The sequence below is a fragment of the Conger conger genome, chromosome 14 (assembly GCF_963514075.1).
Source record: "Conger conger chromosome 14, fConCon1.1, whole genome shotgun sequence".
Lineage (NCBI taxonomy): Eukaryota > Metazoa > Chordata > Actinopteri > Anguilliformes > Congridae > Conger > Conger conger.
In genome coordinates, this window is record NC_083773.1 from 37,354,687 (window position 1) to 37,366,727 (window position 12,041).

General features: G+C 39.6%; 1 protein-coding gene across 2 annotated transcripts in view; it reads left to right on the forward strand.

Annotated features, from left to right (window-relative positions):
- The first annotated feature begins 1,366 nt into the window (after positions 1-1,366).
- raly (RALY heterogeneous nuclear ribonucleoprotein) overlaps positions 1,367-12,041 on the forward strand; it is a 94,700-nt gene continuing 84,025 nt past the window's right edge. Inside the window, exon 1 of one of the 2 annotated variants that reach the window (XM_061220204.1) lies at positions 1,367-1,482. The gene's annotated coding sequence lies outside the window, so the exon portion shown is untranslated. The other variant, XM_061220205.1, reaches the window with a different exon arrangement.

The following is a 12,041-nucleotide window of genomic DNA, read 5'->3' on the forward strand; positions in this document are numbered from 1 at the left end:
AGCGTCCAAAATGTCAGAAAACGGACTTGAAAAAGCTTTGTTTTAATTTAAAATCTAAACTTTTTTATTTTTTTTTATTTTTTTTTCATCTGAAAATTATCGTGTAGAAATTGTCTGTGTTATCTGTACTATTGCAACTGCATATGACACCATTTATATGAAATTAATGTCTGGGAAGAAATTGATAAGAGAGAGTGCTAAATCGGACTGAATAAGTGCATTGTATACATGGAATTTGCAACATTGCATTAAAAGTTATTGTGGCATTTATAACAGGCAGGGGAATGTTTGAACACAGCGCTCCAACGTGCCCCGGCTGTGTTAGTTGTACTCCTGTAAGGCTCACAGTTTCTGCTTGTTCATGACATGTGTTGAATCTATACAGTCTTTTTCTGCTTGTTCATGACATGTGTCAAATCTATACAGTCTTATAACCCACACAACAGTGAATAAACTATGTATATTTGGAGTCTGTGGCGTTCACATATCTTTAGTTATTCAAAAAACACTTTCGTGAAGAAACATTACTTTTGTGGTGCTAAAACAGAGATTTGTTAATAACTCTTGATGATGTTTTCAAATCATCCAGCCACTCACACATGAGAAGTGGGTTGCTATAATACATTACTGAAAACAAACCCATCATTCTTGTGCAATGCAACTATGCAAAATCCCCATGTTTCAACATGCCCCATGTTAGTTTGTCCCCCAGTCTCTCCTACATTGTATGCACTGCCGATGGAAGTAGTAACACTGAACCTTATGAGATACAGATATGATTAAAATGTTTCTCTTGTATTTTTTTTCATGATCAATCTTATGCTGCAGGTTATGTAATACTCAGATGCTCACTTGACAATATACTGTTTTACCTTGAAATTTGACAGATACTAAAATGAAGGTGATAAATTTGGGTTTTGAATATCTATGCTACGTGTACAGAGCAATGATGTTATTGTTTAGGATTGAATAGTGCCAAGATAAATACAGACCGTATCCTGCGTGTAGTGCATATGTTTTTGCTTACACTTCAACGCGAGGTGTTGCAGAGTGACCACGCGTTTGCACAGACGAGTAGCGGAATTTACTCCAGGCAAAGAAGGACCTCTATTTTTATTTTTAAAAGTCAATTGTCCCAGACGTTTAAACTGAAAATCTCCACGACTGTCTTATTACAATTCTCATCAAGCGACTTCTCACAAGTTAACGTGCGACTTTGCCAACGTCTGTGTTTTGACTGGAGGACCGCGCGCGCGCGTGTAGGCCGACATGAATATGATTTATGAAATCTCTCCGTGGTTCCCCCCGCGGTGAGCGAGTGGTTTGCTCCATGATGATAGTCGTTGAGTGCTGAACAGGCTTCCCGGTTCAGTCTGCGTCGCTGCCCTGTGGCCTGTCTTCTTTCTTGCTCAGTCGATCTCTTTACGCCCTTTCCCATTTTTACTCTCCCTCTGTCTCTCTCTGTCTCTGAAATTTTGCTTGGTGAGTAATTCTCCCCTTATCTTTTTCTTCTTTATCTTCTTTTTTTTTTCCTCTTTGTTTTTGCTGTTAATGTCTGGCTGCCCATATCTTTGCATATATCTTCCTTTTTGTTTTTATATGCATTTCGACTTTTGGATAGATTTCTATGACACCAGAATGATAACACCAGAATGATAATGCTATTGCTGTAGAAGATTAGCACCGGTGTGCATCTTTTTCTTTGTTTTTTTTTTTTGTTTTTTTTTAATGAAAAAAGTACCTGTAAGTTAAATAATGTACGTTTCGGAGCGGTAATATTTTCAGCATGTTGCATTTTTCATGTTGTGATGTTTTTGTCTTGTTGCTAAATTGAGTTCGCCTTTTTTCTACGTAAAGTAGCAATAGTCTTCCGATTTCTTTTGATCTATTTTATTGGATGAATTGTTGTTTTGAAAATTGCTCTTGCAATAAGAGTTGCCAATTCGTTTTGTTTTATGTTTGTTTTTTATGCACACATCTGTTTTGCAAACTTGCAGAACGGAATCCTTTTGCGCAGTGTACGGAAACGCTTTGCTTTGCGTTCTACCACCTCCGCCTTTTCTCGTAGTCCCCGTTGCGGGCTGACAATTTTATCAAAACATGTAAATCCATACAGCAAGACGATGTTAGGTGCTTGGATGATACTTTGCTATTGAAAGGCGCGAATGCAGACCTTTGCTAACACAGACAGTTTACTGAACTGCATCATTGAAGTCCTATCTGGTAATTTCTGATTCTGCTCTTATATTAAGTATTTAAATTGTTATTATTCTTGTGAACATGAAACACGCTCCCTATTATTGATTTCTACAGTTGTATGAATATCCACGTGATTGATTCAGTAATAAATCACAGGTAAACACATCAAATGCTTTGGACTTGACCGTATTTTCTTTTCTTTTTTTATTTACTCCACGTATTTAACGCACTCTGTATAGATGTATGTTATTTTGGAGGGGGAGGTGTGTTATTTTACATTCCTTTGCAGGCAAGTACCATCCTTCATTGGTGCTTGGCAGAGTTTTACTCTTTCAATATGAATGGAATGCAACTGCTTAAAAATTTATAACAGAAGGTGGAGAGGTAGCTTGAGGTCCTACGTACAAATCGAGGTGTAAATGAATGTGCTTTCCCCACTCAAAGCACGGGTAACATGTCATTAAACTTAATTATAAAAAAACAGGACCTACCTTTATCACTGACAGTCCTCTCAAATTCAATTTTAATCTTTATCGAACAGCTTGTTTGAAAGACATGTCATAGATATATGGGAATTTATATTTAATGTTATTTTGACATTATTTATGCTTGTTATATAAACTAAATTAACATCACATTTAAACAAATTACGTGTCATATGTGTGATCAAACTGCAGAGGCCTAATGAGATTCCGTGGCTATTGCTCAGGATAATTTTTTTATCATCATAAATTATTTAGTATGCGGTAGCCTATAACGATGATTAATCATTTCTTATGATTTACATTTCTTGTGCTTTGCTAGTTTTCTTTTAAGATGCACAAAGGCTTTGAAAAGCTTTGAACAATTTCTTTGGAAGTGCTTGGAATAAAAGCTGTTGAACAGTCCAGTATTGCTCTGAACAGAGCAGCAGAAGGTCTACTCTTTTCATTCAGTATGAAGGTCAGCAATAACACACGTGTTTTACATGCATGTCCTATGCCAGTGGTCACCGACCCTGTTCCTGGAGGTCTAGCGTCCTGTCGGTTTTCATTGCAACCCAAATTTGGCACACCCGATTCTACTAATTAGCAGCCCATCAGGATCTTTAGCTGTTGAATGAGGCATGCTTTGCTGAGGATGGAGTGAAAACAAACAGGACAGTAGATCTCCAGGAACAGGGTTCATGACCCCTGTCATATGCAGTGTGCCGGAACCAGAGTGACAAGCTTCAAATGGGTTGTCCTTCACACCATAAGCACTATCATTACACATTTTCTGCAGCCTTATAGGTACATATACCAACAGTTGCTAAGCACAGAGTTGCTGGGTTACTGTAGACAGATTGATAGCTTTGTACACGACTTATCAAATGGCTTACCTAGATGTGGTTCCTCAAACCTGACGTACAATAAGATGGGTGTGAATTTCTTTGAGGTCAAATAGGCTACAATCATGGTTTTTCTAAGGGATATCACTGCCGTACAGGTTGAGGTTATTAATGTGTTGAGCTCTGCAAATAGTTTCTCAACAGCTTTTAGAGATTTTGAGTAATGTGATATTAACTTTAACAGCTTTTTTGCTGAGTTATCAAAACTCATGTTGGATTTACGGTAGCAGAAAAACACATGGCAATGCTGCTACCATTGAGCTCATTGTCCTGCTTCCAGCGGTGTTCGTGACAGAAGAGTAACTTCCAGGGGTACTCTCCACTGGCTCCCTGCTCTGAAACATTTGCATGAAGAACTTATTGATGCTGTCTGTATTTGGCTCATACAGAATTCTTGAGTTGCTCTTTTCCTTGAAAACTAGTTAAGAATTAAAGAAAGTAAAAAGTAAGCACACTTGTTTTTCTTTCAAGGGCAAAGCTATGGGCAGAGTTTGAGGGAATCCATAGCCTGTCATCCTTCACTGAAATATCGAAATATTGGTGCAGTGAATAAGGTTCATTGGTAATACATTGGTTTTGGGCTATACTAGTACCGTATGAGTTGTCCAAAAATAACAACCTGTTTACATTGTTTTTGTGGGGGAAAAAAAACTGGTGTTGTGTTTTTTTAGTTCAGAAACATTAGCAAGATTACAGTAAATAGCTATTTTGTGGTTTAACTTGCAGATGTTGTGAATCCACTTTGTGTCATTTAAAAGGCAACCAATGACACGGCAGCTTTCTGTGAAATACCCGTATGACGCTCTGTCCAGATGACACATTGTTATCAAGCCTCCATGTCCTTCTTTGTGAATCTCCAATCCTCCCTGTTACTCAGCTGCTGTTCCTGTGCAACCCGCATGCTTCTTTTGGAAACTCATCATTGGCTGGAATAACATTATCTCCAGAAGGGCTGGGATGGATTGGGCCAAACTCCGATTCCGTGTTAAGGTGGGGCAATCTGTCAGCCCTGAGACGCAATATGTTCTGAATTAATAGCCATCTTAGATTTTGCAGCATGCCATTGAGCGTAGACTTTCCATTGTGTGATTGTTCGGCGAGGTCTGTAACCAGCTCATTTCGCCACCAGATTGCGATGCGATCTTGCTGTACCACGAGGCCAATAAATGGATTCAAAGAAGCACTTTTACTCACAGTGGCAGGTTCCTATTTGAAGAGGAACTCTGGGTAGAATGGGAAAGCGTGGGGTGGGGGAACAGGCGCAAGACGCAGAGCTAACCGCTACGTTAGCGACTGCCTGGGCTATTTTCTTATTACGGAGACTTCAGACTATCTCAATCTCAGCGGTGGTTCCCCGCAGGGTGTTGGGTGTTCTCAGATTCTTTTTCGGTTGGAATTGTCATACAAAGTCATTTTCTCCCCGAATCGTGGAGGAAATGAATGTAGTGCTTCCTGGGATTTTCTCTTCTCCTGGCAGTTTTGTAAGACGGATGCAGCCGGCGCATTGACCTCTAACTCCAGACCATGGAAGGGTGGAAAAGGGCATGTGTTTTATGTCTGTATGGGCTGTGTTTGTTTACTAACGGCCGTGCGGCAGGGCTCTTCCTGTTTGTTTTGATCTAACGCCGGGGTGGTGTGGCGAGGCCGTTTGCCCTTCCCGGCTCAAGGTTATCCATCACAGCGGCTCACGGACAGGCAGCAGGATAGAGCAATTACTCCTGTTTATTATCCAGAGGCCAAGACAATAACAACCGGTCCCATACCACGCATTACTAGGCAAAGCGCTTCACCTTGTAGGATGTGCCAGGTGGTTGGTGAAGCCATGCAGCATTGCAATTTTGTGAATTTAACATTTTTAACATGTAAATTACAATATTGTCATGTGAAAAGAAAACTTCACATGTAGCTGGCTGTTTTTCACATTGAGCCATTTTACAATTTTCACAGATGAAAATGAAACGTGAAATACCATCATTTACCTTTTTCTGCAGTCATCTTGAAAATGGGAATATTTTCTTGATCTTCAAATGTCTTCACACGTTGGATGTTCAAATGTGTTTTTTTTGTATGGCACAGATCATTCTGCTTTAATAACAGCTATTATTATTAGGCCGTTTGTACTAAGTGAGGGGGCCTTTTGGCTATATGTACTCAGTGTGGAGGCTGTTTCACTGTACTGAGTGCAAGCTGTTTCACTGAGCAGTATGGCGGTTGTTTCATACAAATGTACATAATGTAGATTCCCTCCAAATATCAGTATCCTCAGGTGTAAATACTTTAATATACATTTTTTACTGAATACATTCTAAAGAAAGAGGCTGAAATAGCCTAAAATTGTTCTTGCTGAGCTAAGCTTTTTTTTTCAAGAAAATATCTGAAGCACTCTTCCAAAAAATCAGATTAAGTATTACTTTATAGTTGTCGTAGTTTATAGTTGAACTCAAATTCTAATCGTCTGACTGGAAGAAAGGCATTGTGGAACCTGGAAGTAATGTGATACTGGCCCGTCGGGCCCTTAAATCACAGAGGAGGACATGTTGATGGCTTTGTAATGTTCAGTGTTCTGTAGTCGAAGCCGAATGCAGCATTTCCGTTATTAGTTCCTATAGAGAGAGGTAACTGCAACAACTATTTACACGACGCGCCGGGTGAACCCATTGCCGTCCTTGTCGGAAAGTATGGGTCGGACTGTAGTTGTTTTTGTTTTATTAGCAGCCTACCCGTGGGCTCAGGCACATTATTATGTCTAGTGCGGCCCCGGCGCCTGGCCCAGGGATGCGGGCCGCTCTGACAGACCCGGGCTCATTGATAATAGATGGCCGTGGCTGTCAGCGCAGGCCGTGACGGGCTCCTTTAGCGGCCCGACGCGCCGGTCTGCTGACACGCAGCGAGGAGGCGGGCAGCGTGTGAAACCGGCGTGATCCGCCCCGGCTGCACCCTGTTGAGGCCAGCGGAGGGCACTCTGATATCGGGGGGGAGGGCTTTAGAGGCCACTCCGATGAAGGTCGAATACCTAATCGTTTTTGGATTCAAATACTTTTCTGTGCTCGATCGATCTTGCCTGGTGCTGGTGAGGAAACCAAGTGAACCAGAAGGCAGGGTTTCCGCTAGGTTCCAGTACGCTAGACAAGCTCAATAAAGCAAAGATAAGTATTTGAATGCAAAACAATTACATATTTGACCCAGGTCTAATGTATGGACATGGCAGTCACTGGCACTGATAAAGGGAGGGGGAGGAAGAGTGCACTTTGATGCATGTTTTTGATGCACGCCAGGTTGACTGAAGCATGCCTTCAAGTTGGGGAATAGCATGGGTTTTTCTCAAGGCTTTCAGTATTTCCCAGCAGAAGATTAGCATAGTCCCGATTGCAGCATGCTCTCAAACATGTTCGTATAGCCCCATGCGAATCATGGTTGTAGCATGCTTTCAACACCACATAGAGGATACTAAAGTTGTGTACTTCATAGACCTGCTGCTAATCTGATTTTACAAGACTAAAGACTTTTAATGCAGAAAAATAATCAAAGTTCACAACTCTTTATAGCTCACCCATGTTTTTCTCCATGCATCAGCAACTGGCTACAAAAAGTATTCACCAAAAAAAAATATATATTGTTGCATTGAAAACAAATAATGAATGCATTGTATATGGCGTTATTGTCTGTCGTCAAAATTATATATATAACTATACCGGATAATGCTACATTTTTTATTGATATTTTATTAATTTACACCACTGGCTGTATATTGCACACATTTGCGTTGCACTACCTGAATTTTTACTCACATTTCCATTAATAAGACTGAAACAATTAAATCACTGGTAGGGCTAACCCAATTTACTACTGCTCAAGAGCTTTTGGGTCTATTCATTATCCAGTTGATTAAGGAACAATGACTTGCATATGTTTCATGTTGTAAATTATTTTAGAAATCAGCATGACATCATTGCAGTACTCGATAAAGCAATATGCATACAAGTCTAGTCAAGTCATGTATGGGATTAGTGGTATCTTTTTAACAAAATATTGTCTAATTCTCATATGCTATTCCAATGTTGATAGAAAGGCAAATCATTCATGTTATTTATTGAGTTAGGAGTCCAATCATGAAATTTTAAATAGAACAGGATCTAAGGATTTAAGACCATTTTACTTTACACATACGCTTGCTAACTCCAGAAAGTTAGAAGTTACCAAGCATACTTGTCTTTTTTTAAAATGCATTGTCTTTTTATATACGCTCTTTGTTGTAATTAAACAAATAACACATCAGTCTGTTCTGGAAGCATCTTGACATGCCAAACTAAATGTCACTTCCATTACAGCCCTTGGAATGAGTGCCGCATGTCAGGAAATGTATTAGCCAGTCAGGCCGGTGCTGATTCTCCTGAATTATCCATGATAATATGCTGTTAAAATCCCAGGGATGTGAGAGTGATTCATGGTATTCATTTTCATTTCAATAAATAGTTTCTTATTTTGTCTTTCTCCGACATCAGCTGACGAGTTTGCAGAATATCTTTTGCTGCACAGATTATGTGAAACCTTTTGAAGCCAAGTGTGTGTTGGATCGAGCTTTTTCATTCAATCAATCAGTCAATCAAATTTTATTTATATAGGAGATTTCATACAAGAATTACAGCTCAATGTGCTTTAGGTAAAATGAGAGAGAAAAAAACAGCAAGAGAACGCTGATAGCTGGTCATTGTATCGGACATATTGGTCACATCCCCCTTGTAAAAGAGATTTTGATCACAGTGGGATCTTCTTAATCAAAAGGTAAACAAACGCAGTGGTACGTGTACTTCTAGAATTTTAACTGATGTCTCTCTCCAGTTGGCCTACACTGTGCTTGTACATGTTTGTTTGCATAAACAAGCAAGTAACCATGCAAGTCTTTACCTCAAAGTCCTTGGCACCGGTGGTAAATTACAGTAGCTGTTTGTTTCAGCTTTAGCATTCATTTAGGTAATTCCACTAAACGGTTGAAAGTATGTTCTGATGTTGTTCATAAATGACAAATTAATTTGTATTTTACAGCTGCTCGTAACATGAGTCTGGCTCCTGTGTAGCTTGGTTTCAGTTTGTTGGGTAGGTAGCGGCACATTCCTTCCGGATTCTTCCAGTGGATCAGTGGGGCGGCCTGTAGTGGTTAAGGTAAATGACTGGGACACACAAGGTCGGTGGTTCTAATCCCGCTGTAGCCACAGTAAGATCCGCACAGCCGTTGGGCCCTTGAGCAAGGCCCTTAACCCTGCATTGCTCCAGGGGAGGATTGTCTCCTGCTTAGTATAATCAAATGTACGTCGCTCTGGATAAGAGTAATAATGTAATGTAATGTAATGGATCAGGAGAGAAAAGTGAAATACACCATGTGATATGTCATTAGTGAAGTTGCACATCCTCAGACAAAGATCTTTGTCTTGCATCCTGAGGTCTAAATACAAACACATTTTATTCAACCAATGGCATGTACTTGCAGCTTTGTCTTGTAGTTTAAACTGTTGCAGGATAAGTCATTATAAATGTATATTTTCAGAAGTGTAAAATTCATATTTTGCAGTCAACCATATTTATTTGCACATTTATTTATTTATTTATTTATTTATTTATTGTGCTAACTGGTTGAATATCATTTCACTGTTTACATTCCTGCTATTTTATCTGGTGAAATCATTAGACTGTAGATAATATGTGAAGTTGGCTCGGTATGAATATCATTTCAGATCATTTGTGCTTCATTTGTTCCTTAGCAGAGTCCCCTTAATTAGCTTGTATATCTCCAGTCCTCAAAGCAGCTAATTGAGTACAGAAGTTGGGATAAAGGCAATTTACTGTGTGAATATGCCCTCTAGCTAGGTGATTGTACTAATTGGGGACCTGGCAATCCAGCCTGAAATGGTTTGGGAATTCCCACATGCAAATAACAACCTAATGCAGTACATCACACAGGAAATCCACTTATTATGGTTAGCCTCTTGTCCTCTTATCCTTCTAGCTGTTTATATTTTATTAGAACCCTTTATTTGGGGTAAAATGTTTGGCTCACATCAGAAATGATTCGCATTGTGTACTGTAAGGTCTGCTGCTGGTTAGTCATAGCCCTAGCAGATCTGTGCAGCCAATGAAAATTCAGCACTGTGTTTGTTTACTGTATATACGTCCATCTGTTCTGCAAAAGTCCTATTAGCTGAACCAGGAGCCTGGTCTTTCAGTGAGGGTAATATTGTGAAAGAAAACAGTATGTTTTGGCACTGTTCATTAATATAGTTAAAACCTCTCAGCCCAGCCCTACACCAGTTCAGACCAGAGTCTTGTATTAAGATATTAATTAATTTGCCTTGCTTTTCATTACTGTAAGACAGATTTGTTTTGAAAATAAATGGGTACCAAGCTTTAATAACAGTTTGACTATCCCCCTGTTGAGAAACTAATTTCCAAGTCAACATTTGGCAATAGCTGAGTTAGGCTTTTAAAATGAAAGCTGATTAAAGTATTTTCAGAAAAGAATGTTTATACAGAGACAAAAAACATGCTTCTCTAACATAGTCATAGCAACTGACTAAAGTGATTTCTGGAAATGCTTCCACAAGTTAAAATATCATCATTGTTTCAAGTGATGGCAAATTGTGAAAGTCTTTCTTTTTTGTTTTATTATTATTATTATTATTATTATTATTATTATTATTATTATTATTATTATTATTTTAATGTTATGTTTGTATTTGTGACCAATGTAAACATTTATCTATCGAGCAAATGTAGGTAAGAATAAGGTTTAGAATGAATAATTAAAGGGCTGTTTATCTTCATCGACTCACTACGTTGAGACAGATACTAATTACAACTGCTTATTTTAAACTGATAACTGATAACACCATGACTCAAGCACTGCTTTTAATCCCTGTTGTTTATTCCTGTTTGCACAACTGTCTTGCTCACTGTTTTGTCACTGTAACTTTGCTGTTTGCATCTCTCTTGTGAAAGAGCTTTCTAACTCCAAGGCTACATATAATATATAGTTGCCATTGAAATAGGTATTAGCCTTAGCATTAGAAAAATGTGAATCACTGCCAGCCTTGTAGATTAGAGACAGCTGCTTACAGCTAGACTTCTCAGTTTACTCTTGTCAGAGAGGTCAGTTATGGTCAGTTGAGGCGGTAGCCTCAGCCTGGGGTCCCAAACATACGTTTGGCCCAACATCCAAAGTGAAATGCATTCTGGGTTCCTTCTGTTTGGTCACAAGCAGGAGAGCATCAGGAGGACAACTCATAATTCCCTCTAGAGTCTTTCAGCGCACTTATCCCTGGTTATGGGTATGCACTTTGCACTTTGTTGTACATTGCTCTGGATAAGAGCATCTGCCAAATAGCATTAATGTAATGTAATGTAACATATGGAAGGATATACGCTCATGTAGAAACACAGGCTTCTAATTTCTATCCCATTACAAAGTTCTCAAACTTTGTTGCCAAAACCAGACACGGTAGTCAACAACACATAGGCTTTGCATTCAGTAATAGGCCTATCTTTTCAGTGGCATGCATTCAAATTTAAAAGACAGGACAGTCTATATAACAGTAAAATTTTGAGATGCAAACAAACACAAGCGCTAATTAACGGGCTTCAAGCACAATAACAATTGAGGAATCAGCAGAGGAGGCACAAAATGCTCCGGTGCCAATGAATGTGAATGATTTCCTGAAAGTGGAAGATAAAAAAACCACCCAACATAACAAAAAATAGCCCAAATTAGGGCAAAGCCACCCAAAGGGAATTTTCCCCTCACAAAACAACTAAATTGGGCAGAACTCTGCCAAATCTGGCCACCCTGCGAGTGAATGCAGGAAATACAGCCATAATGCCCCTGGAAAAATGCCCCAAAAAGGTTCTGATATAATGGGGTGTAGATCTGTTAAAGCGGGGGTTGCTCCATGAACATGGTTTGGGAGACAGTTGGACATTCCAAATTAGGCTGTGAATTGGATATACACAGCCCCATGTTGGGTGCCAAATTACTCAAATACAGGAAGTGCAGCCATGATGGCTCTGGAACAGTGCCCCTGTGAGCCTCTGATATAATAGGGAGTAAATGCAGAAAGTGCCACCATTATGGCTCTGGAGAAATACCCACAAGGCTCCTCACAGGTGTTGGGCCTCTCCCCATGATTGCATATCAAACCTGATCAAGTACAGATTCCAGGCCCTGGTTTCTGTGTTCACATTTCCCACAGAAAACCACCGTGCGGTATGTGTGTCCTGTCCCAGCTCGACATGCTTTAGCTGGGTGACCAGTTCAGACCAGCTACGAGCTCAGAAAAACTACCAGCACTACCTGGTTGACCAGCTCAGACCCAGCTAGACCAGCTATATGACCAGCTCAATTTACAAGCTGGCATAGTTGTATTTTACAGCTAGTACTGTGCAAAATCAAGCACAGATGACTGGATGAACTACTGTAGTAAATATC